Source organism: Phaseolus vulgaris, chromosome 6 (genome assembly GCF_000499845.2).
Source record: "Phaseolus vulgaris cultivar G19833 chromosome 6, P. vulgaris v2.0, whole genome shotgun sequence".
Taxonomy (NCBI): Eukaryota; Viridiplantae; Streptophyta; class Magnoliopsida; order Fabales; family Fabaceae; genus Phaseolus; species Phaseolus vulgaris.
This window is the reverse complement of record NC_023754.2, coordinates 8501335-8527451: the sequence shown is the minus strand read 5'-3', so window position 1 is coordinate 8527451 and position 26117 is coordinate 8501335.

The following is a 26117-nucleotide window of genomic DNA, read 5'->3' as shown; positions in this document are numbered from 1 at the left end:
CTGGTGAAGAAAAGCAATGGGAAATGGCACATGTGCGTCGATTTCACTTACCTGAACAAGGCTTGCCCAAAGGATTCGTATCCTCTGCCAAGCATAGATGCCCTGGTGGACAGTGCTGCAGGGTGTAAGTTGCTGAGTTTCCTGGACGCCTTCTCGGGGTACAACCAGATAAAGATGCATCCCATGGATGAAGAGAAGACCGCCTTCATGACCGAGAGATCGTGCTACTGCTACAAGGTGATGCCCTTTGGGCTAAAGAACGCGGGGGCCACGTACCAGAGGTTGATGGATCGAGTACTTGCACCTATGCTGGGGAGGAATGTGCAAGCGTACGTAGATGACATGGTCGTGACCTCGCTGGAGAAGAGCAAGCACGTCGCGGACTTGGAGGAGTTGTTCACCACAATCGCCAAGTTCAGATTGAAGCTGAACCCTGAGAAGTGCATTTTTGGCGTGGAGGCGGGGAAGTTCTTGGGATTTCTCTTGACTGAAAGAGGGATAGAAGCCAATCCTGATAAGTGTGCTGCCATCTTGGCGATGAGGAGCCCGGCTACCGTGAAGGAAGTGCAGCAACTTACAGGTCGGATGGCCGCCCTATCTCGTTTCGTATCAGCCAGCGGAGAGAAGGGCCATCTGTATTTTCAGTGTTTAAGGCGAAACAACAAGTTTGCCTGGACGAAGGAGTGTGAAGAGGCCTTCGTCAAGCTTAAAGAGTACCTGGCGAGCCCGCCGGTTTTGTGCAAACCGCTGGCAGGAACCCCCCTCAGGTTGTATTTTGCTGTAACTGAGAGGGCGGTAAGTGCGGTGCTCGCCCAAGACCAGGACCAGGCTCAGAAGCCTATTTATTTCGTCAGCAAGGTGCTGCAGGGCCCGGAGGTGAGGTATCAGGCCTTGGAGAAAGCCGCGCTGGCTGTGGTATTTTCGGCGAGGAGGTTGCGCCACTATTTTCACAGTTTTACAATACTGGTGATGACCGACTTGCCCATCCAGAAGGTTCTGAAGAAGCCCGATGTAGCTGGGAGGATGGTGAAGTGGGCGGTGGAGCTGTCGGAGTTCGATATCAAGTATGAGCCTCGAGGTCCGATCAAGGGGCAGATCTTCGCTGTCTTCGTGGTCGAACTCTCTTCAGAAGCGGCACGAGTTGAGGGGGATGATTTCCGTTGGGTGCTCTCGGTGGACGGGTCATCAAACCAGCAGGGTAGCGGTGCTGGAGTCATCTTGGAAGGGCCCAACGGTGTGCTGATTGAGCAATCCCTGAGGTTCGCCTTCAAAGCCAGCAACAATCAAGCAAAGTATGAGGCGCTGATCGCCGGAATCTTGCTGGCTAAGGAGATGGGAGCTAGGGTGCTGATGGCTAAGAGTGACTCACTGCTGGTCACGGGACAAGTAACAGGCGAGTTCCAGGCCAAAGATCCACAAATGGCGGCTTACCTGGAGTATGTGCAGGAGTTGAAGAGTTCCTTTGTCTCCTTTGAAGTGGTGCATGTGCCCAGAGAGCAGAATGCCCGAGCTGACTTGCTAGCTAAGCTCGCCAGTTTGGGCAAAGGGGGTAGGCAGAGGACCGTGATCCAAGAAACTCTGAAGACGCCTAGAGCATTTGTGGCAGATCACCTGGTTCTCCAAATAAGCAAGTCGGCGGAGAAAGCGGCGAGGAGTCACAGGTCTCTGACTCAGGAGACCTTACGATCGCCGAGAATAAGAGCATGTTGGGGAGAGAGGGTGAACATGACGCAGGTCTGCGCTACGCATGAGCCAGACACGTGGATAACACAGTACCAACGATGCCTGGCAGATGGCCTCCTCCTGCTAGATCCGACGGAGGCTAGAAAGATAAAGAAGAATTCTAGCAAGTTCACAATGATTGATGGCGAGTTGTATAGGTTTGGGTTCACACACCCACTCCTGGAATGTGTGCACGGAGAGAAATGTACAAGAATCATGGCCGAGCTTCACGAGGGGATATGCGGAAGTCACGTCGGGGGTCGAGCTCTGGCCGCAAGAACCCTCCGTGCAGGTTACTATTGGCCTACAATGAGGGAGGACTGCAAGAAGTATGCACAGTGCTGCAAGCAATGTCAGCAGCACGCCGATTGGCACAAGGCGCCTCCCGAGGAGTTGAAGTCGATTTACAGCCCTTGGCCGTTCCATACATGGGGGATCGACATTCTGGGACCTTTCCCATTGGCGGTCAGGCAGATGAAGTACTTGGTGGTGGCAATTGAATATTTCACCAAGTGGATTGAAGCGGAACCAGTGGCCCAGATCACCGCACACAAAATCGAAAGCTTTGTGTGGAAGAACATCGTGTGCCGGTTTGGTGTGCCCAAGCGCCTGGTGTCAGATAATGGGACTCAGTTTGCAAGTCACCTGTTGAAGAAGCTGTGCGAAGGGGTGGGAATTCAACAAGTATTTGCATCCGTCGAGCACCCTCAGACAAATGGCCAAGTAGAGTCAGCCAATCGGGTATTGTTGAGAGGTTTGAAGAGAAGGCTAGAGAAAGCCAAGGGATCGTGGGCTGAGGAGGTACCCCATATAGTTTGGGCGTACCACACCACCGAGCAGTCAGGAACCCATGAGACCCCGTTTAGCCTAGTCTATGGATGTGACGCAATGATTCCAATGGAAATCCAAGAGAGCTCGCCGAGATTCCAGAATTTTGTAGCAGAAGACTCGAACGAGGAAAGAAGGCTGAATCTGGATTTGCTGGATGAGGTCAAGGAGGAGGCGAGAGTAAAGGCTGAGGCAGTGAAAAGAAGGATCGAGCGAAGGTATAACTCGAAGGTGATGCCAAGACAGTTTAAAGAAGGCGACTTGGTGATGAGGAAGGCCCACCAGTACGAGATGGAGAACAAGTTGTCGCCTAAGTGGACGGGACCGTTCAGGATAACTGAGGCACTCGGGAACGGCGCCTACCGCTTAGAGACATTAGAAGGAGGGGCGATTCCTCGCACTTGGAACGCCACGCACCTCAAGTTGTATTACAGTTAAAAACTTTGTAAGTAAAAACAAACACGAAGAGATTTGCAATGTTTCTGTTAAAACAGTTTGAAGGGGGCACTCTTTTTTCCCTAAGAGTTTTGAAGAAAGACCTTGTCACTTATATGTGATTTAAGGTGAGTTGAAGTTATGTTGCATGCTTTCTAAAATTTTTTAAGTCCCTATCGCTTTTCGGCGATTAATGGCATCAGTTAAAGTTTTAAAAGTCCTCATTGTCTTTCGGCGATCGGAGGCACCAGTTAAAAGACCTCAACGCCCTCGCGCGTTCTGAGGCGAGAAAGAGTGAAAAGTCCTCAGTGCCTTCAGGGGAGAGAAGATGTAGCCCCGGGCAATGTAGAGGCACCAGTAAAAAGTCCTCAGTGCCTCCAGGGGAGAGAAGATGTAGCCCCTGGGGCAATGTAGAGGCACGAGTTAAAGGCCTTCTAGCCGTCGAGCGAGTTCAGGCGAGCTAAAGACCTTCTCGCCGTCGAGCGAGTTCAGGCAAGATAAAATCCTTCTCGTCCTGAACGAGTTCAGGTATGGTGTAAAGGGTGGAAGAAGTTCAGAGGGTGGCTAAGGTAGGTTCGAAGAGAACGCCCAACCACCCAGTTCCTCGTTCTGAAGCTCAGGGAGGTAGAGAAGGATCCGAAAGGTGCCTCTACCCCCAGATGAGGGAACAATAGCCAAAATTGTGAAGGCAGGAGGAAGCATACATCGCCAAGACCCTCTGGCGATCAGAAGAAGTCTAGGCGATGGCATGAGAAAGGGCCCATTTGATGGAGCAGATCAGGTGAACTATGGCATGTTTGGTAAATAGTTTCACGCTGAAGCTCGATTGCCTTAAGTTCACAAGTTATTAGAATGCTATCGTTCGAAAGTTGATAGTTTGAAGCAGTTAGTGAACAGTTGCGCTCGCAGAATTGCTAAGTCAATTTCATTTAAGCGATTTGTACAAGAAGAAATAAAGCTAACAGAGAGATTATATGAAGAAGCAGAAAACTTCATAACAAAGTGGTATCAGTTCGAAATACATATACAAAAAAGGAAAGTTATTACAAGTGAGTTTGTGCAAGAGAAAAACAGATGAATAAGTGATGGAGGGAAGCAGCTAATCTTCAGAAGGAACGATCTTCCCATCCACCACTTCGTTATTTAGTGACACCATGGAGAGGTCCAGATCAGGGTACTGGCAGGCAAATTGCTTCAGGGCGGTGTCAAACCCAGCAGCGAGGACTTGGGCGGAGCTCAGCTCGAGCTCTTCATTTTGCTTTTTGAGCCCCTCGGTTTGCCGTTCTAGCTCATCAGCTCGTTTCTTTAGTTCTTCAGTTTTCTCATGAGCTTGAATGAGGTCTTCAGCAACCTTCTTGTTTTCCTCCTGCGCCCGAGCCAGCTTTGCAGCGATCTTTTCATTCTCCTTTCTGGCTTAGGTGAGCTTAGCCACGGTGTCATCCCTCTCTTTCTCAACTTTTCCTAAGAGGACCTCCCGATCTACTGACCTCTTCTCGAGGCTCTCTACCTTGGCTGCATCTGCTTTGATCGATGCCTCCAGGTCAGCCACCTTGAGACGGTAGGGAACCAGTTTGCTCTCCAGCTCAATTTTCTCTTGAGCTAGGAGGTGCACCTTCTAGCGTAGATCGGTGGCCTCCTTACGCGCCACCCTCAGCTCAGTGCTCATGGCGTCCTCCACTCTCGAATGATCGATCTCTGCCATCATAAGGTTGCAAGACAACTTCTCCGCCTCGATCCTTATTAGGCGATTCTCCTCTTGGAGCACGGAGATGTCATCCTGAAGTTTTTTGCTGGAGCTCTCCACAACTTTTGTTATGATGGAGGGGAGGTCCTCTGCCATCATTCTGAGTTTGGCTGTGAAGGGTCCCCAGATCCTTTTAACCGCGAGGGGAAGGCTTGCAACCGTTGTTGGTGGAGGCGCTGAAGGAGCCTGGTGCTGGCTCTCACCACCGCCCTCTTGGATTGGTTGAGTTTGGGCTTCTTGGCGTGGTGGTGATGTAGGGGATTCGGTGATGATTATCGGCGAGTTATGAGCGCCTTCGTCCCCACCTAGCGCAGCTTCGGCGATTGAGGCTGTTGAGGGAGGACCCTCTCCAGCGGATACGAATGGCGTGGAGGCGCTCGGAGGGTTCTCCATGAAGTTGGGCTCGTTGGCCTCAACCGCAGGAAGTGCAGCCGCCAAGGGCACTGCTTGGACTGGCGGCGTTGGAGCTGGGGGAGAAGGTGGTGTTTGTGTTGGAGCTGGGGGAGAAGGTGGTGTTGGCGTTGGAAGGGCAGGTGGAACAGATGGTGAAGGAGGCGCCACCCTTCTCCTTTTGGTGATAAGGCCATCCTCTGTTGCCTCATCGTCCTCTTCTTCATCTTCTTGGACCACTTGAGGAGTTTTCCTCTTTGGTTTCCTCAAGATGAGTTTCTTTCGTTGAGGAGCGGGCAGAGCTTCTGGAGGAGTCGAGCCTTTGGGGGGCGATCTGCCTTGGGCAGCGGCGATTTCCACCACTGAGTTTGGCACGGTTTGAGACCCCGATGCCAATTTGTGGGTGCGGGCGAGCGCCCTCAATTCAGCTAGCTTGCCTTTGCCCAGCATGAGATCTGCACAGAGCAAAAGCATACAAGTAAGCTCAAAGACAAAGTAAAGTATATGAGTACATGTGCAAACGAGTTAAACAAATGGTGCAAGAAATAAAAACCAAGTCTAGTGCGTAGCGAGCAGAACGCCCAACAACAAATAACAGAGATGCAGCACAAGACAAAAACCCAGATGTTGAGGTAAGCGCTAACCTATGTGAGCTCCGAGTTGGTCCTCGAAGAACTCGAAGAAAATTATGGAGGAGGTGGGAAAGGTTATGTTGGCAGCTGCTACGCTCCTCCAGAAAAGGCAGAGGTCCCTGTCCAACTCGCCCATGTTGTCGAGACTTCTGGGCCTCCTGAAGCTCTCTTTGGTGTCCTTGTTCCCCTTGTGCACCCAGTACAAGGGGAAGCCGTCGAGCAGAGAGGGATCTTGGTCGTTGGCGCACACCTTCACAAATTTTCCCTTCCAATCTTTGTAAGATTGCTGAAAGATGGAAAGGATCGATCTCCCAGCGATCCCGTTCAAGCTAATCCAGAGGCGGTCTCCTGGATTTTTAGCTTCAAAGAGGAAGAGAAAAACGTCCACCGACGCTGGCAGTCCTAGGTGTGCGCACATAATCTGGAACGCCCTTACGAACGCTCAGCTGTTAGGGTGAAGCTGGGCAGGGGCGATGTCGAGCTCAGTTAGCAGTTCTCGCTCGAAACGAAAGATGAGCGAAGGTTGCTGAGGTCGACTCTATTGTGAGCGTAGGATGAAAACGAACGAACGAAAGTTCGTTGTGATGAAAGTAATGGAAGACGAAGCCCTAAGTTACGAAAAGGGGAGAGAAGAAGAAACAACCCACAACGTATGCACCAGATAGTTAATGGATGATGCGAATCGGTTAAAATGCAGCAAATATCAACAGAGGAAGTAAAAGAAGTACCTTTCGATGATCAGACAAACGCTGAAGGGAGTTGGGGATTGAGAGAGTTGAAGAGCGTCGTGGGTTTGCAGAGGAAACTCAGAGCGTTTGAGAAGGCAAAGAGATGATGGAACAGTAGAAATGAAATAGGTTTAAGGGTTTTTCAAACGATTTTTGGAAGCGTAAACGACAGCTAAAGATGACCGTTGATGAAGCCACGTGTCGAGCGATTGGAAAAGTGTTTGGTGGAGCGTCAGGAAAGCAGAAAGTACGAACGTTTGGAATTCTGCGCCAGCGCCACGTAGATCGGTAGTGACGTGACTTCTTTAGTCTTTTCGCTGGACAAGTCTTCGCTTAAGACTGGGGAGCTTGTGTACCGTCCTGGTAGTCGAAAGTGATGACGTGGCAGCGAGCTATTATGTAGGCGTGTTGAGCAGGGCCCATGGCTGGCAGAAGGGAAGGAAGTCGGGGGGCTCGTGTGGTCGCCAATTATTAAGTTGGCGTGCTCCGGGCTCGTGTTGAGATGAAGTCGTCGGATGCGAACCCAGACGACCTAGTGGTTAGAGATCGCCGAAACAAGGACATCGCCGAAGACGAAGTCAGATGGTCATTTCCTAGCTAGCCAGATGATGAGGTCGGGAGGCAGCTTACCTGAACATACACGGTGAAGCAAGTAAAGTAGATCATGAAGGCGGCCGGCGAGACCACAGGGAAGGTGTGTACGAAGGCACCCGAACTCGCCACTCAAAAGAGATCACGCTCCAAGGCAGCTATGCACTGAGTTGTTTCATGCATAAGTAACTTAGCCAAAAGCCTGAAGAGTAAGAAGTGGCGCCCAAGTCAAGGATGCTCCAGATGGTGACACGTGTACAGCTGGATGCGAGCCACGTGTCCAGATGTGTAACTGTCGGGAGAGAGAAAGTGCACCGGTATATAAGAGATTCTAACGGACTTCTGAGGTACACACGTTTAGATTATTTCTTTACGCTTGCGAGAACTTGAGTACGCTGAGAGAGAATTTTGCACGGTTCCTTAGAGTTCTTAAGTTTTCTCTTAGTATTTGGTGGTTCAGTCGCTGACTTGGGCGTTGGAGCGTGATCGGCCGCAGCGGCGCCGTTCTGTCTTTTGCAGGTTCTTGAGGTGAATCACGGTGAAGGACGGAGGCTAACACGGCGCAGAAGTCGATCCAGGTTTGACGAGGCAAGGTTCTTGCGTCCCGGTCAACAGGCAGGATCAATAGTGTAACAGGTTGTGGGCAAATATGTCTGCTTACCCACCTGTATTGGTGGCAACTTGACTCGTATATTGATGTCAATCAAATCCAAATGAGAATTTAGATCATCCTTCGTCTTTCCGTTAATATTAAAAAGTGTACCAATTAAGTTATCACACATATTCTTTTCCATATGCATTATGCCAATACAAAGTTTGACTTCTAACTTTTACCAATACGGAAGATCAAATAAGATTGATATTTCTTCCATACGTTTGTCACAAATGATTTCTTTTTCAACTTTCCGAATTTATGGTGTATGTTATTTACCTTTTCGTAAATCTCAACACCAATCAATGGAGTTGGTGGATTATCATTTTCTTGTTGTCCATTAAAGGCTTTTTTTAACCTCTAGTAAGGATGATGACTTCTAAGAAATATCTTATCTCAAAGATATATTTTCTTCCTTCCATGTTTCAATTGTTGAGAAGTGGTGTCTTCTTCCCATATTGGACATGCTTTATGACCCTTGGCATTATACCTTGACAAGTTCCCATGTGTAGGAAAGTCATTAGTTTCCTTAGCAAGTACGTTAAAGACTTCAACACCATGATCCCACCACAACTTTATATCTTCAATGAGGAGACTTAAATAAACACTTATGTCCTTTCCTAGCTATATTGAAATGGATATCAACAACAACATCATGTATTTTTTCTTTATGTACAATCCAAGAGGTAAGATGTAAATAACTAGTAAAACAAGCCATGAATTGTGGTTCATACTTAAATTACTAATGAATTCATTCCATCTGTAGCTAAACTAGGTCAAATATTTCTTGACTCTTTACCAAACTCAAGAATCTCTTCATCAAATTTCTTCCATTGAATAAAATCAGTTGGATGGCAATACATGTCATCGCATCTCCTCTCATTTGCATGCCATCTAAGATATTTAGTATCATTTGGGTTTGCAAACAAACACTTAATCCTTGGAATGATCAGATACCACAACATCTTCATTGGGGGGACATGCTTTATCATCTCTTGAATATTATCTTCATCTTTGTCTTTCAACTTATAAACTCATAACCCACACCTCAAACACTTCTTCAAGAATTCAAACTCCTTCATGTATAATATGCAATCAATACGACATGCATGTATCTTTTTATACTTCATACCTATTGGACAAAGAATCTTTTTAGCCTTATAATTACGATCAGGTAGAGTATTTCCCCCGTAAGCATTTCCTTCAACAACAAAAGCAATTATCTGAAGCTTTTATCAGTCCATCCATTAATTGCTTCAAATTCATCAATCTTACATTATCGACAACCATGTTAAGTTAGTTGATTTAGGATAAAAATGAGTCTCGACATCGCTTGACATACTTCCATATCCATGCGCTTCTGTAAAAGAGTCAGCCCCAACATCACGAATCATGTCCTCCTATCGATCATCATTAACTGCATAATCCATGGTAGAAAGAGCATATTCTTGGGATACAGACACACTTGGTAAATGTAATGATTCACCATGTCATGTCCAAGTTGTATAAGATCATATAAATCCATCACATAGAAGGTGCTCTCTGATTCTGTTAACATCACGGACACCTAAACTTTACTCCATCACCAGTATTATTGCATTACATTTCACAAATTGTATATATTCTTCTACTCCTTTGTTGTTAATCATCACGCATTGATAAGTGTATAATGATAGCTGAATTCATAGGTTAAAAGGCATCTAAAATAGAAAGAATGAGAACAATTATCATCAAGGAGCATGCCAAAACACTCCAACTCAAGCTGCATATGAAGAACATGAAGAAAAGAAGGAAACTAATGAAGATTATGCACAAAAACCAATAATCAAGGATGAGCATCAGAAGAAAATTCGCCTAGCAGAGGGAGAAAGGCTCAGCAAAATGAAAAATACCAAAATGCTAAGCGCCTCTCCATCCACTAAGCGAATTAAGCCCAAAATAATTGAAGATTACAAAGATAGAATCGTTGGGTGAATGACAAAGGGCTTAATGAATCAAGTACTTAATCATGAAGAAAGCTCATTTTCACTCAGGAAGGGCTCAAGGCTAACAACACCAAAGTTGGGACTTGGAAGATTTACCTTGGATCTGAAGCCAATCCAACCTTAACTCATAACCGAGATTTGGTAGATATTGAAAGAATATGAAGCTAATACCTAACAAATATCTTACTTTGGAATCCTCAAAAGCCAAATATTAAGGATTGAAGCCAAAAAGGATTGTTTAAAAATGAAGAAAGTTAATCAAGTGAGTAGCTTGACCCGCACGTGAGCAAATTTTCAATCCCCATGATCCCTTTGAATCCTAATTCTAAAATCTATAAATAAGGACATTGGGTTAACATCCAAAGTATCAATAGGGTATTAAGATGATGGAGTTCTCATTTGCTAAATTTCTTCGATTTTGAATGATTTTATTGAATGGAGAAGACGTGGCAGCGGAAGATAGGATAAAAAATGGGTCAAAAATGGATTTGGGATAATGGGTGTTGTAGAAGAATGGTGCTAAGAAGGAGGTTATCAAACCTTATAGTTATGTATAAGGCTTCTAAACTAAAGAGTGAGAGCAAGAGAAAAGAGATACTTGAGAGAATTTCTAAAACCAAAAAGACAAAAAATCATTACACAATTCAAGCCTAAAAATTAATGTAAGATCTTAATATGAGTGGCTAAATATACTTTGTTGGGACTGGATGACACTGTGATAATTTTGTAATTATTGTTTTTTATAGATACATTTTTCTCTTTTGTATTCAATTTCCTTAGGTTTCATAGTGTGCTTAATGCTCATTGGTGAAGAACGACCATTGATTGTCCATAGGTCATGAATGAAATCGGAAATTGATTTCATGTTTCTGAACCCTATCCAGTAAGGTATAGGACTCAATGGTCGCAGAATGCGGAGTTGAGACCATGGTGAACGGTTCCATCTTAACGCAAAGCTAATATCATAACAATGGCTTATTACTCTAAATAACCTTGTGCGAGGAATTAGTTTGGTTTCGCCAAAACAAGAACAAGGATTTTGAATAAAACATTGCATTTATCAATAACAATAACAAAGAAAAGTCACACGGTTATTCCAATTCCAACATTTGAGTTATATTGACATCTCTCTGTTTCATTAATTAATTTGACATTTCACCTCTCGATTTAAATATTTATTTAGATATTACTATTATTAGCATTACTATTACTATTGTTGTTGTAAATGCAAACCATCTCCAATTAACATTTCACTTCATTATAAAAGATAAAATATAATTTTATATCATTAATTCCCTATGAATACAACAACTCTCGGTTGTACTATAGTTGAGTCGTACTCTTACCGAGTAAAAAGAGTGAAATTTATTTTAGCTTAATTCATTTACATCAAGGATTTTTGGCCCCTTGCCACAGTAATTTACATATCCCACTCACCACTGATGTGGACTAAATTAATCCAATCTCGATTCATGTGTATGTTATGTGATGGTCATTGAGGTGTTGACTAATGCATATAAAATCTCATGTTTTTTTTTATTAAAGGTATGAACCTATCCCAATCGAGAATATTCACTTTTATTATAATTGAAAAATACATACACTTTAATTATCACTAGTACAGAAATGGCATACTACAATGACATTTTAGGTTGGTCAAATGAGAACCGGTGTAAAGAAAAACACAGTGACAATTTTGTAAATATTTGGTACATATTACACCGGTTAAGCCCTCTAACCGATGTAATATACTTCTTTAAGACTTAATCTTTTTTTTTTGGTGTTAGCATGGTATATTACACCGAATAGATGGCTTAACCGGTGTAATATACCAAACTCAACAAAAACAAGTTTAAAACAAACTTAAGTGAGATCGTGGTATATTACACTGGTTGATTCATCACAAAATCTACATTGGATTTATCCTAAGGTTATTCACTTCTTCATTAAAACTATTAAGTTTTACTTTTTTTTTAGTTCAATTAAATTAATTGTTACTTATATTTCATAATAGTGAAATAAGCAACAAGGGAACTTTGAATGTGGTTACTATGTAATGCATTGATGTGGACCATAGCACGTCTGAGGATTATAGACTCTTGGGAGAAGGTATTATGTGATTTTAAATGCTTTAACTTCTCATTTTGGATAATTAAAGTTAAATTGAACACTAATATATACTCTTATAATTTCTCAGCTTTTTGAAGATTCTAAGCCACTATGCACAAAAAATCTTGAAGAAATCCGTTAGGAATGGGCCAAGTACTTTCTACAAGTTAGGAATCAAAACATGCAATGATTTGTTACTTTCTAACATATGTACATTTTCATTAGATGTAAATTATACAATTTTGATTAGTTTCAACAGAAATCTTTATATTCTGGTTTTATTATATTTATAGGTTTATAAATTTGGGTGAAAGAGTATTTTATTAAATTTATAAAAAAAAACTAGCACATTTTACACCTGTTATGACCATAACCGGTGTTATATGGGGCTCAATTCACTCAAAAAATGAGCTCTAGAGGCACATTTTACACCGGTTATGATCATAACCGGTGTAATATGGGCCTCATTCATAACTCAAAATTGGCCCTGTATACCCTTGTAATATGGACCTCATTTATAACTCATAACCGGTGTAATATGGGCCTCATTCATAAATCATAACTGGTGTAATTTAGGGGCATACCAACTACATATTTAAGCCCATATATTACATCGGTTGGCTCAAGTAATCGATGTAATATAAGGCCACATATAACACCGGTTGAGCAACCAGTGTTATATGTAATTCACATTTTACAATGTCCACATCTACATAGGTGGCAGGACCGGTGTAAAATGCCATTTCTGCACTAATGTATCATCCCTTATATTGTACGAAATTTCAGCAACATTTCCCATTGGTCTTCAATTGGCACAAAATGAAAGTGGTGACACGAAATCTCCACAGTCAAATATGCACGGGAAGAACAACACAAAATGAACTTGACCAAAATAACGGAAAATATATGAGATGTACATTACAAGTTATGTACTAATGAACTAATAAAAAGTTATTGCTCTTTCCAAAATGTCCAACTAGACAATTCAATACTCAATGCATTTAGTGTGACTACAACCTCCTCATCTTTTTATAAAATATTTTAAAAAAATTATAATTGGAGTAGTGGACAAATACATTTATTAAATCTCAAACAAAAAACTAAAGATCCTCTCAATCCAAAATCTAACAATTTGTCGAGGTTCGAGCATCCCCGCATTCAATACAAACATGTATTAAAGAATTGTAAATATACATGAAATTAAAAGAAAAGTTAGCCATTCTAATTATAATTATGCAATTCAACAAATAAACAATTCTAATTATAAATGTAGTTAAAAAAATAATCAGCTCTAAATTATAAAAATTACAATTAATAATCAAATTAATAATTTAAATAATAATATAAATAAAATATTAATTATAAAACTAAAATTTCATTCATATTAGTTATATAAATAAAATAATATTAATTATAAACTCTAATATTAATTATAAAATTTTGTTAATGGACTTGGTGCAACTCCCATCTACAACAAAATTGAAATATTAATTCTTAATATATAGTACATAGTAATAAATAATATTAATAAATCTTAATATTAATTATTAAATTTTATTAATCTTAATTATATAACTAAAATAATATTGATTATAAACCCTAATATTAATTATATAATTAAAATAATATTAATTATAAATCCTAATATTAATTATATAACTAAAATAATATTAACTAAAACAATACTAATTATAAATCCTAAAATTAATTATAAAATTTAAAGAAAAATCACTAGTGCAAAATGAAGAAAAGAGCACTCTTTATTTAGTGCGGCTTTGCGCTTAAATGCATTCGTAAAAAACGCGGTGGCATTTTTTAAATTAATTTGATTTACAAATGCGGCTATACACACATCCGCATTTGTAAATCAAAGCACTTGATTTACAAATGCGGTTTTTACGTTTAGCCGCATTTGTAAATGCTTTTTACCCTAAATTTTTTTACGCGCCTCACCACTTTCGTAGTTTCTTTCTGTTCTTGCCTTTCGTTTGCGTTGTTCATCCTTTTCGTTTGCCTCTCGTTTGCGTTGTTCGTCTCTTTCGTAGTCTTCATTATAAGTTTGTAAGTTTTTTATTTGCTTTGTTCCTTTCAATCTTCACAAATGTCTGTTAGTGGCTTTCGTTTCCTTCCATTGATGGTTGAAGGTACTGTTCCATTGGCTCTCCGTCGCTGCTCCGCCACCGCTTCCGTTGTCGTCGTTGTTGCTCTTGCTCCCCTACCACTCTTCACCACCAACTTTGGTTCACGCACAAGGTTGGTGTATGCTGTTTTAAATTTTTATTTTTTATTTTTGCATTTTTTTGAATTTTTTTTATGTATTATAGTTTGTATATTTTAAATTTTATATTATTTAGTATTTATTATATTTTGAATTTGTATGTTTTTTATGTATTATAATTTGTATTTTTTTAAATTTATATTATTTAGTATTAGTACTTATTATATTTTGAATTTGTTCTTTTTTATGTATTATGTAATTTATATTAAAATTTCTATTATTTAGTAGTTAGTTGTTACTTTATATGTTATATTTGGTTATAATAGGTTATGAGATTGAGTCTGAGGGTGTTCAACCCTCAGCAAACGCGTGAGATAGAACACTAATATAAAAATCCTAACCATTCCAAACTATATAATGGATCGAAATTAGATGAATTATGTTCTTATAAGTGAGGAGTGTGAAAGAGGAGTAGAATAATTTATACAATTTGCACAACTTTTAACGCAATTAATAATGGTCATGATGGAGCACCTGCTATGTGATGGGTTTCTTTGATCTTATACAACTTGGACATGGCATGGTGAATTATTAAATTTACCATGTGTTTCCGTAACTGAAGAATACGTGGGGTCCACCATGGATGAAGCAGTACACGATGATGTAGATGATGATCGATTAGAAGACATGATTTGTGATGTAGGAGTTGAATCTTTTGCAAAAGCTCATGGATATGGAAGTATGTCAAGCGATGCAGAGACTCCATTGTATCCTGGATCAACTAACTTCACACGGTTATCGATGGTGTTAAGATTGATGAATTTGAAGGCAATAAATGGATGGACTGATAAAAGCTTCACGGAATTGCTTCAGTTGTTGAAGGATATGCTTCCAAAGGGAAATACTCTACCTAATCGTAATTATGAGGCCAAAAAGATTCTTTGTCCAATGGGTATGGAGTATAAAAAGATACATGCATGTCCTAATAATTGTATATTATACCGAAAATATTTTGAATTGTTGAAAAGTTATCCAAAGTGTGGGTTATCACGTTATAAGTTGAAACAAAAAGATGATGATACTATTGAAGATATAGAAAAGCATGGACCCCCAATGAAGGTTATGTGCTATCTTCCCATCATTCCAAGGATGAAGCGTTTGTTTGCAAACCCAAACGATGCTAAGAATCTTAGATGGCATGTAGATGAGAGGAATGTGATGGCATGTACCGTCATCCAGTTGATTCTATTCAGTGGAATAAATTTGATGATGAGTTTCCAGAGTTTGGTAAAGAATCAAGAAATATCTGACTTGGTTTAGCTATAGATGGAATGAATCCGTTTGGTAATATGAGTACAAATCACAGTTCATGGCCTATTTTACTAGTTATTTACAACTTTCCTCCTGGATTGTGCATGAAGCGAAAATACATGATGTTGTCTATGATGATATTCAGTCCGAAACAGCCAGGGAATGATATTGATGTTTATATATGGCCTCTATTTGAAGATTTGAAGTTAATGTGGAACTAGGGTGTTGAAGTTTTTGACGGATTTGCTAATGAAACTTTCAAGCTTCATGCCATGTTATTTTGCACCACCAATGACTTTCCAGCATATGGTAACTTATCAGGTTATAGTGTTAAGGGTCATAAAGCATTATGCGAAGAAGACACTGCTTCTCAACAATTGAAACATGGAAGGAAAACAATATATCTTCGGCATTGGAGGTTTCTTAGAAGTCATCATCCTTATCGGAGGTTGAAAAAAGCCTTTAATGGACACCAAAAGGCTAGTGGTCCACCAACTCCATTAACCGGTGTTGAGGTTTACGAAAAGGTAAATAACATAGACCACACCTTCGGTAAGTAAAAAAAAAAGTCATCTGTGACAACCATTTGGAAGAAGAAATCAATCTTCTTTGATCTTCCATACTGGTCGAGGTTAGAAGTCAGACATTGTATAGATGTAATGTATGTTGAGAAGAATGTGTGTGATAGCTTAATTGGTACACTTCTTAACATTAACGGGAAGACGAAGGATGGTCAAAATGCTCGTTTAGGTTTGATTGAGATGAACATACGTGGCGAGTTGGCACCCATAGAAATGGGTAAGCGTACATATTTGCCCCCAGCCTGTTACACAATGTCAAAAGATGAAAAAATTAGTTTTTGTCAATGTCTAAAAAGTGTGAAAGTGCCACAAGGACATTCCTCAAATGTGAAGAGCCTAGTGTCAATGCAAGATTTGAAGTTAATTGGGTTGAAGTCTAATGATTGCCACATCTTGATGCAACAGTTGTTGCCGGTAGCTATCCGTGGGATCTTACCAAAAAATGTTAGACATACCATAACCCGTTTGTGCTCATTCTTCTCTTCCATTTGTTGTAAATTCATTGATCCATCAAAACTAGATGAACTTCAAAATGAAATTGTTGTTATCTTGTGTGAATTGGAAATGTTTTTTCCTCCATATTTCTTTGACATCATGGTTCATCTAGTGGTGCATCTGGTAAAAGAGGTTAGATTGTGTGGACCAGTGTACTTAAGATGGATGTATCCTGTTGAGCAGTATATGAAAATTTTGAAAGGTTATGTGAAAAATCATTACCGTCCAAAGGCTTCAATGATTGAAAGGTACATAGCTGAAGAAAGTATTGAATTTTGTTCAGAGTACATAACAAAAGCAAATCCAATAGGTCTTCCAGCTAATTCATAGCACCACAGGTGTTCTACAAGTAAATGTTTACATGGTGTGAATATTGTAAGCAAATCTCGATCAGAAGTCTTGCAAGCACATTTGTACATATTGAATAACACAGATGAAGTTATACCTTACATAGAAGCTCATAAATCCATTGTGAAGGCAAATGACCCAAGACAAGCAGAGAAATGGGTCTTGATGGAACATAATAGAACTTTCATGCCTTGGTTTAAAGATGAGGTGTTCAAGGATTCAATGGCATCAGGGACCTTGACCTGGTTGGCTGCTGGATTGAAGTTTGATGTCATCTCATGTACAACGTACAAAGTGAAAAATTGTATATTTTACACGAAGTCCATGGATGAAAAGAGTACAGTTCAAAATTCTGGTGTTACTCTTGAAGCCGAGTCAATGCAGTTTTCGACTTCGAAAGATACAAATCCAGTACTTGGCATACTGTGGGTTTATAGAAGAGATATGGGAGGTTGACTACACTAAGTTTTTCGTTCCAGTTTTCAAGTGTAAATGGGTTGACAATAAAAGTGGGGTTAAAATTGATGAATCAAGATTCACACTAGTGGACTTTTGAAAGATAGGGTATCAAGATGAGCCATTTATAATGGTTCAACAAGCATGTCAAGTTTTCTACGTGAAAGATTTTACGTCAGAACATTGGTATGTCGTTTTACACGGGAAAAAACAAGGGGAGGTCATAGATGATATTGAAAATGGTGACTTGATGACGATGTACTTGATGATGTACTTGCAACCCGTAAAGACCACAGTGAAGGAATTTACATATGAACATTCAACCAATATGCAACCCGTAAATAAGCATTTAGAATTTTATGTATTATTTTTATATGATTTTAATTCGATGCAGATTAACTGATATTTGTTACCTAATTTTTTTAACAGAGACATAGATGACAATAAGACCCCACTCAGACCTCGATCCGGACGAGGCAGCAGAGGACCTACTAGATTGAAGCGTCTCACATTGAGACGTGCTGCTGGTGAGCAGACACATGTTGACATTGACGTGAACACTAGAATGGCTTTTGGTCCTAAAGCAGATGAGTTTATGAGTTATCTTGGAGTTGTTTCTCGTGAGAGGCTCTCCATTTTGATTAATTCATGGGATGAGGTGTTAGAGGTCGACCAGAACATGATTTAGGAGGATGTTCTAGTAAGCTTTACATTTTGATATAATGATTTTTAATATTCATTGATTAATTTTAATTTGGTGATGTTATTTTCCAGGCAAACTTTGAAATTCCTAATGTGGAACCGCTTCGATCAAAGATTATATCCAATATCGGACTTAAATTCCATACCTTTAAGTCAAGACTAACTTCGAGATACGTTTTTGGCGACCTTAAAGACGAAAATCCATGTTTAAAGTACAAACATATTGATGAAGAGACATGGCGTCTTTTTAAAGAAAGTCGTCAAAATGAGGCTTGGATGGTAAGTGAAGTAACTTAACTTTTTTTTATTTATATAACATTAATAAGTTTATCTTATTTACTTCACTTTGTTTATTTCAATTATGACAGGATCGTCGGAAGAAAGCTCAAGAGATAGCTTTAAAGAATGTTACCCCGCACGTACTCTCTCGTTCGGGGTATCGAAAACTTGAACAAGCACTGATGGTGGAAAAGGAGCAATCTAAACATGGGACATCGTCTGAGAATGTGGAAACAAGGGTCACTTCTCCTCCATCACCACCTTTTCGCCATGTAAAATGGAAGAGTGCCCGAATTAAACAGTCAGGTGCACCAAGTTCTGAGCAATCTAGGGTTATCATCGAAAAAATTGTAAGCTATTTTTAGTTATTTTCATTTATTTTAAAGCATTAATTATATTAAAAACTGATATGATTTTTGCCTCTTGCAGGATTCCTTGGAATCCGACGGTAAATTTGTTGCTGAAGGTCGTCACGATATCCTGGTTGAAGCAATTTGACGAACTAAGCATTATGGTCGTGTTCGTGCAGCTGGACAAGGGGTTGGAATTAAACTATATTTTGGAATTTCAGAATGATAGTCATCCTCCTCCTCCAAAGAGAGTGAAACTTAAATGAAGACTAAGATACGTGAAGAATTAATGGAGGAGATGAGAAAGGAGACTGATATGATGCGGCTAGAGATGAGAAAGGAGAATGATCGAATGCGACAAGAGCTTCTATCGCAACAACTTTGTGCTAAGTCGATTCAACCCCTTGTTAGTCTCACTCCCAAGAGCACAAATGGGAGTTGTGCGACTCCTACAACATCAGGGGATGACATCATTGGGCAGACAAGGGAATGTGAGCTACTGGTAGCGGGCGGCAAGCTTCCTCGGGTGGTGGCCCTTGGAAAAGTCTATGAAGAGGCCACCACCTTACATAACGTTCCTCTCTCCCCTGATGTGACGAAGATAACTATTGAAAAAGTACGAGTACCTGATGCTCGTGTTCCACTACCTTCAGATGAGGTAACCACTGTGGCCGATGCATTTTAGACATTTGTTGTCTGGCCCAGAGACCTCATTCGATTTATGCCCCAACCTCATGTAATAATTTCATTTCATTATATTAATTTTTACTTATATTTATATATTACATATAATTTAATACAAATGTTCTTTATCTTGTAGAAACCTTTTCGGAAACCAAGTCCTGAGAAGAAGCGTGAGGTTCCAGTTGATGATCCTATAGCTTCCTTAGGTCTCATTGCTAGTCGGATTGGTAATGAACCTTTTGTAGTTCCGTGGGATGATACGTTTTTTCAAATAATCATTGAACTTCCATTGATGATGTACAACACAGATTTATTAGAATTTGTATATGGGAATCAGGAGCTCAATATAAATATAATTCAATTTTTTATGATATAAGTATCTTTACCTATTATTCAATTTACTTTATGTTAAATTATTATTGATTATGCTTTAACTAATAACTTGTAGGTTTTTGCATGGAGTATGTCTCACTGAGGGGAAGGAAAATGTGTATGGATTCTTAGATCCTGCATATACTAATCTCGTTTGACCAAGGTCATATGAGACTCAAGCATACATCACTGACACCCTGGAAAAAGAGGAAAAAGAAATTTATTTATGCCCTTGTATTAATGAGTAAGTTTAATTATATGTCATCAATTATTACTATTTCATTTTTTAAATATTTACTAACTCTTTTCATGGATGATATAGGCATCATTGGCAGTTACTTGTCTTATCAATGGTTGATAAGACTGTTGTGTGGTTTTGTTCCCTACACAAGAAGATACCCACAAAATTTAAGGATATAATTGATACATAAGTACACTATAAACTTAACTTTGTATGTTACTAATTAACCATCTACTAACGAGGTTTTTTGTATTAACCAGTTCATGGTGTGGATATAACATCCTAAAAGGTTGATCTAGTTCAAATAATTTGAACTGGATAAGAATAAAGGTTTGTAATTTTTTTCTTTCTCTTATCATTGTTTATCAATATACTAACTTTTACTTTTTATTGAATTATAGTGTAATAAACAACTAGGAAGCTGAGTGTGGCTATTACATTATGCAATGGATAATTACCATTATAAGACTAGGTGTTAAAACTGGTTGGAAAGAGGTAACATGATATGTTAAATCATTTTTATAATTCTTGAACATATATGTATCTAAAAACTAATTTATGTCAACTATATTTTGCAATGAAGTTATTCACGGAAGAAATACCAATGAATTCGGAAGCCATGTCATATGTGAGACATTCTTGGTCCACATATTTCATAAATTTTTATAACTCTAGTATAGTTGATCAATAGTGTAGGTTTTATATGTAATTTGATTACTTGTTTGTAATGTACATTTTGATTCTCTGAATTTATCTCTATATTTATGTATTTGTCTGGCTAGGTACATTTTGATCAATATGCAAGTTAATTTATATGGTTTTGGGATAAAATAGATTGCACTAAAAAAAAACCACTATTTACAAGTGCGGTTATTTACCAAAGCCGCATTTGTAAATCAAAAACATGATTTACAAATGCGGCTATTACCAAAGCCGCATTCGTAAATGTGATTTACAATGTAAATCACATTTACGAATGCAACTATGGTAATAACCACATTTGTAAACCCTAAACCCTCACCCCTCATTCAGTAGAATATACAAATGCGGCTATTTGAAATAGCCGCACTTATAAATAGTATTTACAAATGCGGATATATAGCCGCATTTGTATCTCTTTGATTTACGAATGTGTGCTGATCAAATGCGGCTATAGAATCGCATTTGTAAATGTAAAATAACCGCACTTGATTAGCATTTCTGCGCTAGTGAATAAAAACTACCTAGTGGCGTAATGCAAACAGAGATGCTAAAAGGAGAAGGTAAGAGTAGAGGAACCAGTGGCCGCGACGGAAGAAACCAAAGAACTGATAAGTATGAAGTTTGAACCGGAGATAGACAACCTAAATAATTGGTAGTTAAAACCTTGGTTGCTAATTAGATACCAATTTAAAAACTATTTAACAATAATAGAAACTAATTTAGAAACCAAAATTTTTTTAGTTTCTAAAATGGTCTCTAATTTAGTTACTACTGCAACTAATTATTTTGGTCTCTAAAAATTGGTTTCTATTTCATGATTTTCTTGTAGTATATATATAATTTTATATTAATTTTCAAATTAGAATTGTGTCTACATGTATTATCTTAGAAAAATGTATTAATTTAATAAAATATTTTATTAGTGAATTTATTAGTATTATTGAAATTCAAATTTTATTGAAAATCAAAACATCATTATAAATTTTTTTATTCATATCTTATTAGGCATGTGTCAAAAAGATAATATTGTGAGACTAATTCATCTAAATAAAAAAAAGTATTAACTTAATAAAAAATATTAAATTTATTCAAAATTTATTTTTCTTTAATTTTTATTTTAAAAAAATATGCAGGTTGGGCAGCAGGCCCGCGGGCCAATAAAAGCAACCCACTTTTTTATGCAGTGCGGGACAATTGGCTCATATTTTACGATTTAAATACGAAGCAGGATGGTCCGCATTGCCATACCTACTAATTAATTATCAATTACTTTAGATTTTGAAGTTGGTAGCTAAAAAACTTTGGTAGCTAATTAGATATTGATCCTGCCGAAAACTCGAATGTGGAGGAATCGCTTTGTAGCACTCTCTGACCCGTCTACGCGACTGTGTTCTCTGCAAAATCACCCTCAGAACCTTCTCTTGGATCTCCAAACGTGACCTGCAAAACACACAGACGGCGCCTCTAGCGGCCATTTGCACTCCGACGATCAAGTTAGACCACAAAACCACCAAATGAGAAAAACTAGTAGTGTGTGTGAAAAACTCTTGCTCTCTTTTTTCTCGTATCTCCCCCCCTCTCCATCTCTCCCTGATTCTATTTTATGTCCCTCCCTGTATCTGGCCCTAACAAAATTCTGTTATGCTTTCTGGCATGTGTCAGAACCCTGTTATGCTTTTCTGCAACAACGTACCTCTATAATCAGTAGAGTGAGAGCGTGAAAGTCTGTGCATGTCTGCGCGTCTCTGCGCTTGGCTGCGCCTGTCTGTACCCTTAATGATACGGAGTGCACCTTTATCTGGACCGCACCCCTCTCAGATGATAACACGTGGAGGCCTGCAACTCACATCTAACCACACACGTGTCACTTACTGGAAGGGCTCTAGCGCTTCTCTTTGTGTGCCTAAGTTACGCCCTTGCGGAGTAACTTAGGATATTTCTCCCATCTGGGTAAACCGCACACTCTTAGGAGAATGCCAGGTGTGGCTGGTCTAGGCACACTCACCAAACGTTGCTCTCTGCGTAAACGGCTTACCCTTCACGGTGTCATGCACGTAATGGGTTGAGGGAATCACCAATCACTGACTGGTTTACTAGTTCCCTCAGGCCACTCTCGTGCATGATTCCCTGAGATGTGCTCATGCGAGGTCCATGCGTAACGCTCTCGCTGGGAACCTCAGTCCCAATTTAACTGCGGGTAACACGAGACCCCGATGACTGATCAGTGCTCTATTGCTTCTCGCGTTCTGCCCCCAGGCGTTCGTATGGGAACTGGTATGTTGGTGGCCACTCGGTTACTGACCACCGATCACTGTTCTTGGCGATCGTCTCCCTGATCTCTCTGCCGCCTGATCTGTCGGTGGTCCCTTGGTTACGGACCCCCGATCACCGCTCTGGGCGATCGTCTCCCTGATCTCTCTGTCACCTGGTCCACGTGTCACCCTGCGAGTGGTCCACGTGGTCCTCTGCCGCTGACGTCATCGACTACCGATGACCGATCGGATCACAAGCCCCCCAGTCTCGAGTCGTGAACTCGTTCTCGGCGAAGAGACTAAGTGGTCGTGCCCTCAGTCCACGTGGCAAGTGGGACCGCGTCACGTGCCACCTCACGTGCTGCTTCTTTAACGTTTGGACTTCCTTCCTTAATCTGGCGACACGTGGCCCCATCGACGGCCAGCGTGGTGTGCCGCTAGCGCTTCTCTTATTCAAATTGGCGCGCGCCTTCACTGTTCCTTCATCTTCTTCAATCGACTCTTAGACTTCCTGCGAACTCTCTCTCTGCGCACCCATCCTTCTTCAAGTTTTCTGCTTCCAAACCTCTCGCGATCACCCAAAGGTATGGTTTTTCTTCTTCCTGGGTCTATTTAGGTCATCTTTACCGATTGCATTTACCTTTCTCGTTATCATGCATTCATCTTCCCTGTTTTCCCTGTCTCAACCCGCGCTAGGGTTTTTCGCGCTCTTCCCCTGATTTCTGCTTCTCCTTCTTCCTTTTTTCACTTGGGCATCTCTTTCTCCTTCCCCTTCTCTGTTTTCACCGAACCATTCATCATTCCCTCTTCTTCCATTCATTCTGACCTTTCGTTTTTTCCTCCATTTGCAGCTATCTCGCGATGGCTCACTTGAAACAAACCGCGCGCATTATTGCCTCATCTTCTGGTGCACAGCCTTCCGCGAGTGCGCCAGCTCCACCACCGCCTGTTGCCACCTCCTTCCATGACAACGCCAGGGTCTACGACTGGGCCCCCCTGGCGTTGCTGGCCGAAACATCCACCCTACTACCGCAGGGTCATCTCACTTCCCTTCTGAGCCATGACCCGGATGAACCTTCGTGCGCCATAGACAGGGAAAACGATTTCAACATCCAAGTCCGCATTCCTCCTCGAGGGATGCCCATCTGCGCGGACGATAGGGCCACCAATGGGGTGCCCTTCGTCTTCATCTACTCCGCCATCTTCAAAAGGTTGAAGCTACGCCTGCCATTCACCTTTTTCGAGAAGGAGTTGATGATGGAGTTGAACGTCGCGCCCTGCCAACTCCATCCAAATGCCTAGGCTTTCATCCGGGCATTCCAGATTCTCTGTAACTACTTCGGGCACAACGCATCCGTGAATGTGTTCCTCTATTTCTTCGAGGCGAAGAACCCTGGGGACAGGTCCTGGGTTAGCCTGAACGGGGTTGCTGGGCGGGTGCTCCTGGGCCTATACCAGCAATCCTTCAAAGACTGGAAAGGCAGGTTCTACATGATATCTGCCACCCCACAAAGTCCAAACCTGCTCGAGGGGTACCCCCTCTACTGGGTTCCTGGGGTTGAATTCAAGAAACCCAGGGACCTTGAAGTCATGGCCCCCTACGAGCGCGAGCTATGTGGGCTGTTCCTGGGGGCCAAGTACAACTCTGCTCGCCTCATCAAAGAGGAGTTTGATGTGGTGGCTCTGAAAAAATACATAGGTAGCTCCTTTTCTTCCACCTCTTAGGATACTTGCACCTTCTCATGCATGCTTGTATATATTTTGACTTACTTGCGTAACTTGGCCATCTAACTTTTCCTTTTCTCATCTATGTAGATTCAATGTCAGGGAAAGACAGGAGGCAAGCCTTGCTGGAGCTTGCCAAGCTTCGGGGGACCAAGGGAACTGGCTCCTCTTCTTCTACCACCGAGCCCATTGCAGCCCCCCCTCTCTCGGTCGCACCAGCTGGAGGCCCCGAGCAGGGAAGGAAGAAAAGAAGATTGGTGAAGGCCTCTACTTCACCTGTTGTTGCTGCTGCTGCTGCACCCTCAACCGAAGAGGAAAGCTCTGGCTCCCCTCTTATACACCGCCAGAGGAAATTGCCAGCAGTTGAGGGGGCCTCATCTCTCCAGCCTGGGGAGATCGAGGTGGTGGAGGTAGAGGAAGGTTCACCCCCTCCTCCCTCCACTCAACCTGCCCCAGAGCCCACATGCCTTCCTTCTCCCTGCCAATAGCCGCCTCCAGCTTCTCGACCGTCATCTCCCCCTCCAGCAGGCCAATCTCTTGGTCCACCTGCTTCTCCTCCTGGGGGCGCTTCTGCCCATCCAGGGGGTCTCCCGCCACCACTGCCAACCTCCACTGCAACTGCTGAATGTGGTGGCTCCAGCTCGCGACCAAGCGCCTCTGGAGCTAGCCACGAGAACTTTAGCAGGGTCATCACCTTGGTTCGACAGCTTATCAGCAACCGAGAGCTCGTCGAATGGAACGGTGATGAGGTGGACATGCACCTGGCCAGGCAGATGGTGCTCTCTTTGGAGTTTTCCACCCAACACCGCAAGCAAATAGCCCTGGAGAAGAGAGTGAAGGAGCTTGAGCACGACAAGAAGTCACTGCGAAGTGACTTCGAAGCTGCCCAAGGGTCTGTAGAACTGATGCGGGGCATGGTGGAAAAAGCTAGGAGGGAGTACCTAGCGCAGGTCCAAGAGACCATCAAGACAGAGATCTTGATGGGGCAAACTGTTAACTCTCTGGACTGCGCGGTGGTGGAGCTACGGGCCGAGACCTCTTCCCTACGCCAACTGAACTCTCAACTAGTGGGGGAGCTCGAGTCCACCAAAGAAGCGGCCACTGCTGGAGAGAAGAGGCTTGAGGAGGTGGTGGGCAAACTGTCTGAAGCCAAGGGCCAACTGGAAGAAGCTGCCTCCTCCCTTGCTGCCCTTACCACTGAGAGAAATGCTGCGGAGGCCTCGAAGCAAAGACTGGAGGCGGAGAAAGCTGATCTGATGAACGTGGGTGCTGATGCCCTTACTGACGGATTTGAGCTGGCACTCGAGCAAATCCGATGCGTTCTCCCAGACTTGGACCTCTCGCAATTCAGCATTTATCACGAAGTGGTAGATGGAAAGCTCACCCCTCCTGCCCCTTGATCTCTTCTCTTCTTGTAAATTTTTACTTCTGCACAACTTTTCTTAGTACTCAAAATTTGTATAAGACTTGGTTGTGAATATATACTCTCAATTTGTATAAACTTCTTCTCTTGTATTCTTCTTGAGCTTCACCTTTCTTTATGCACACGACTAACTGTTAGCTAGCTTAGGTTCGGCGCGATCTT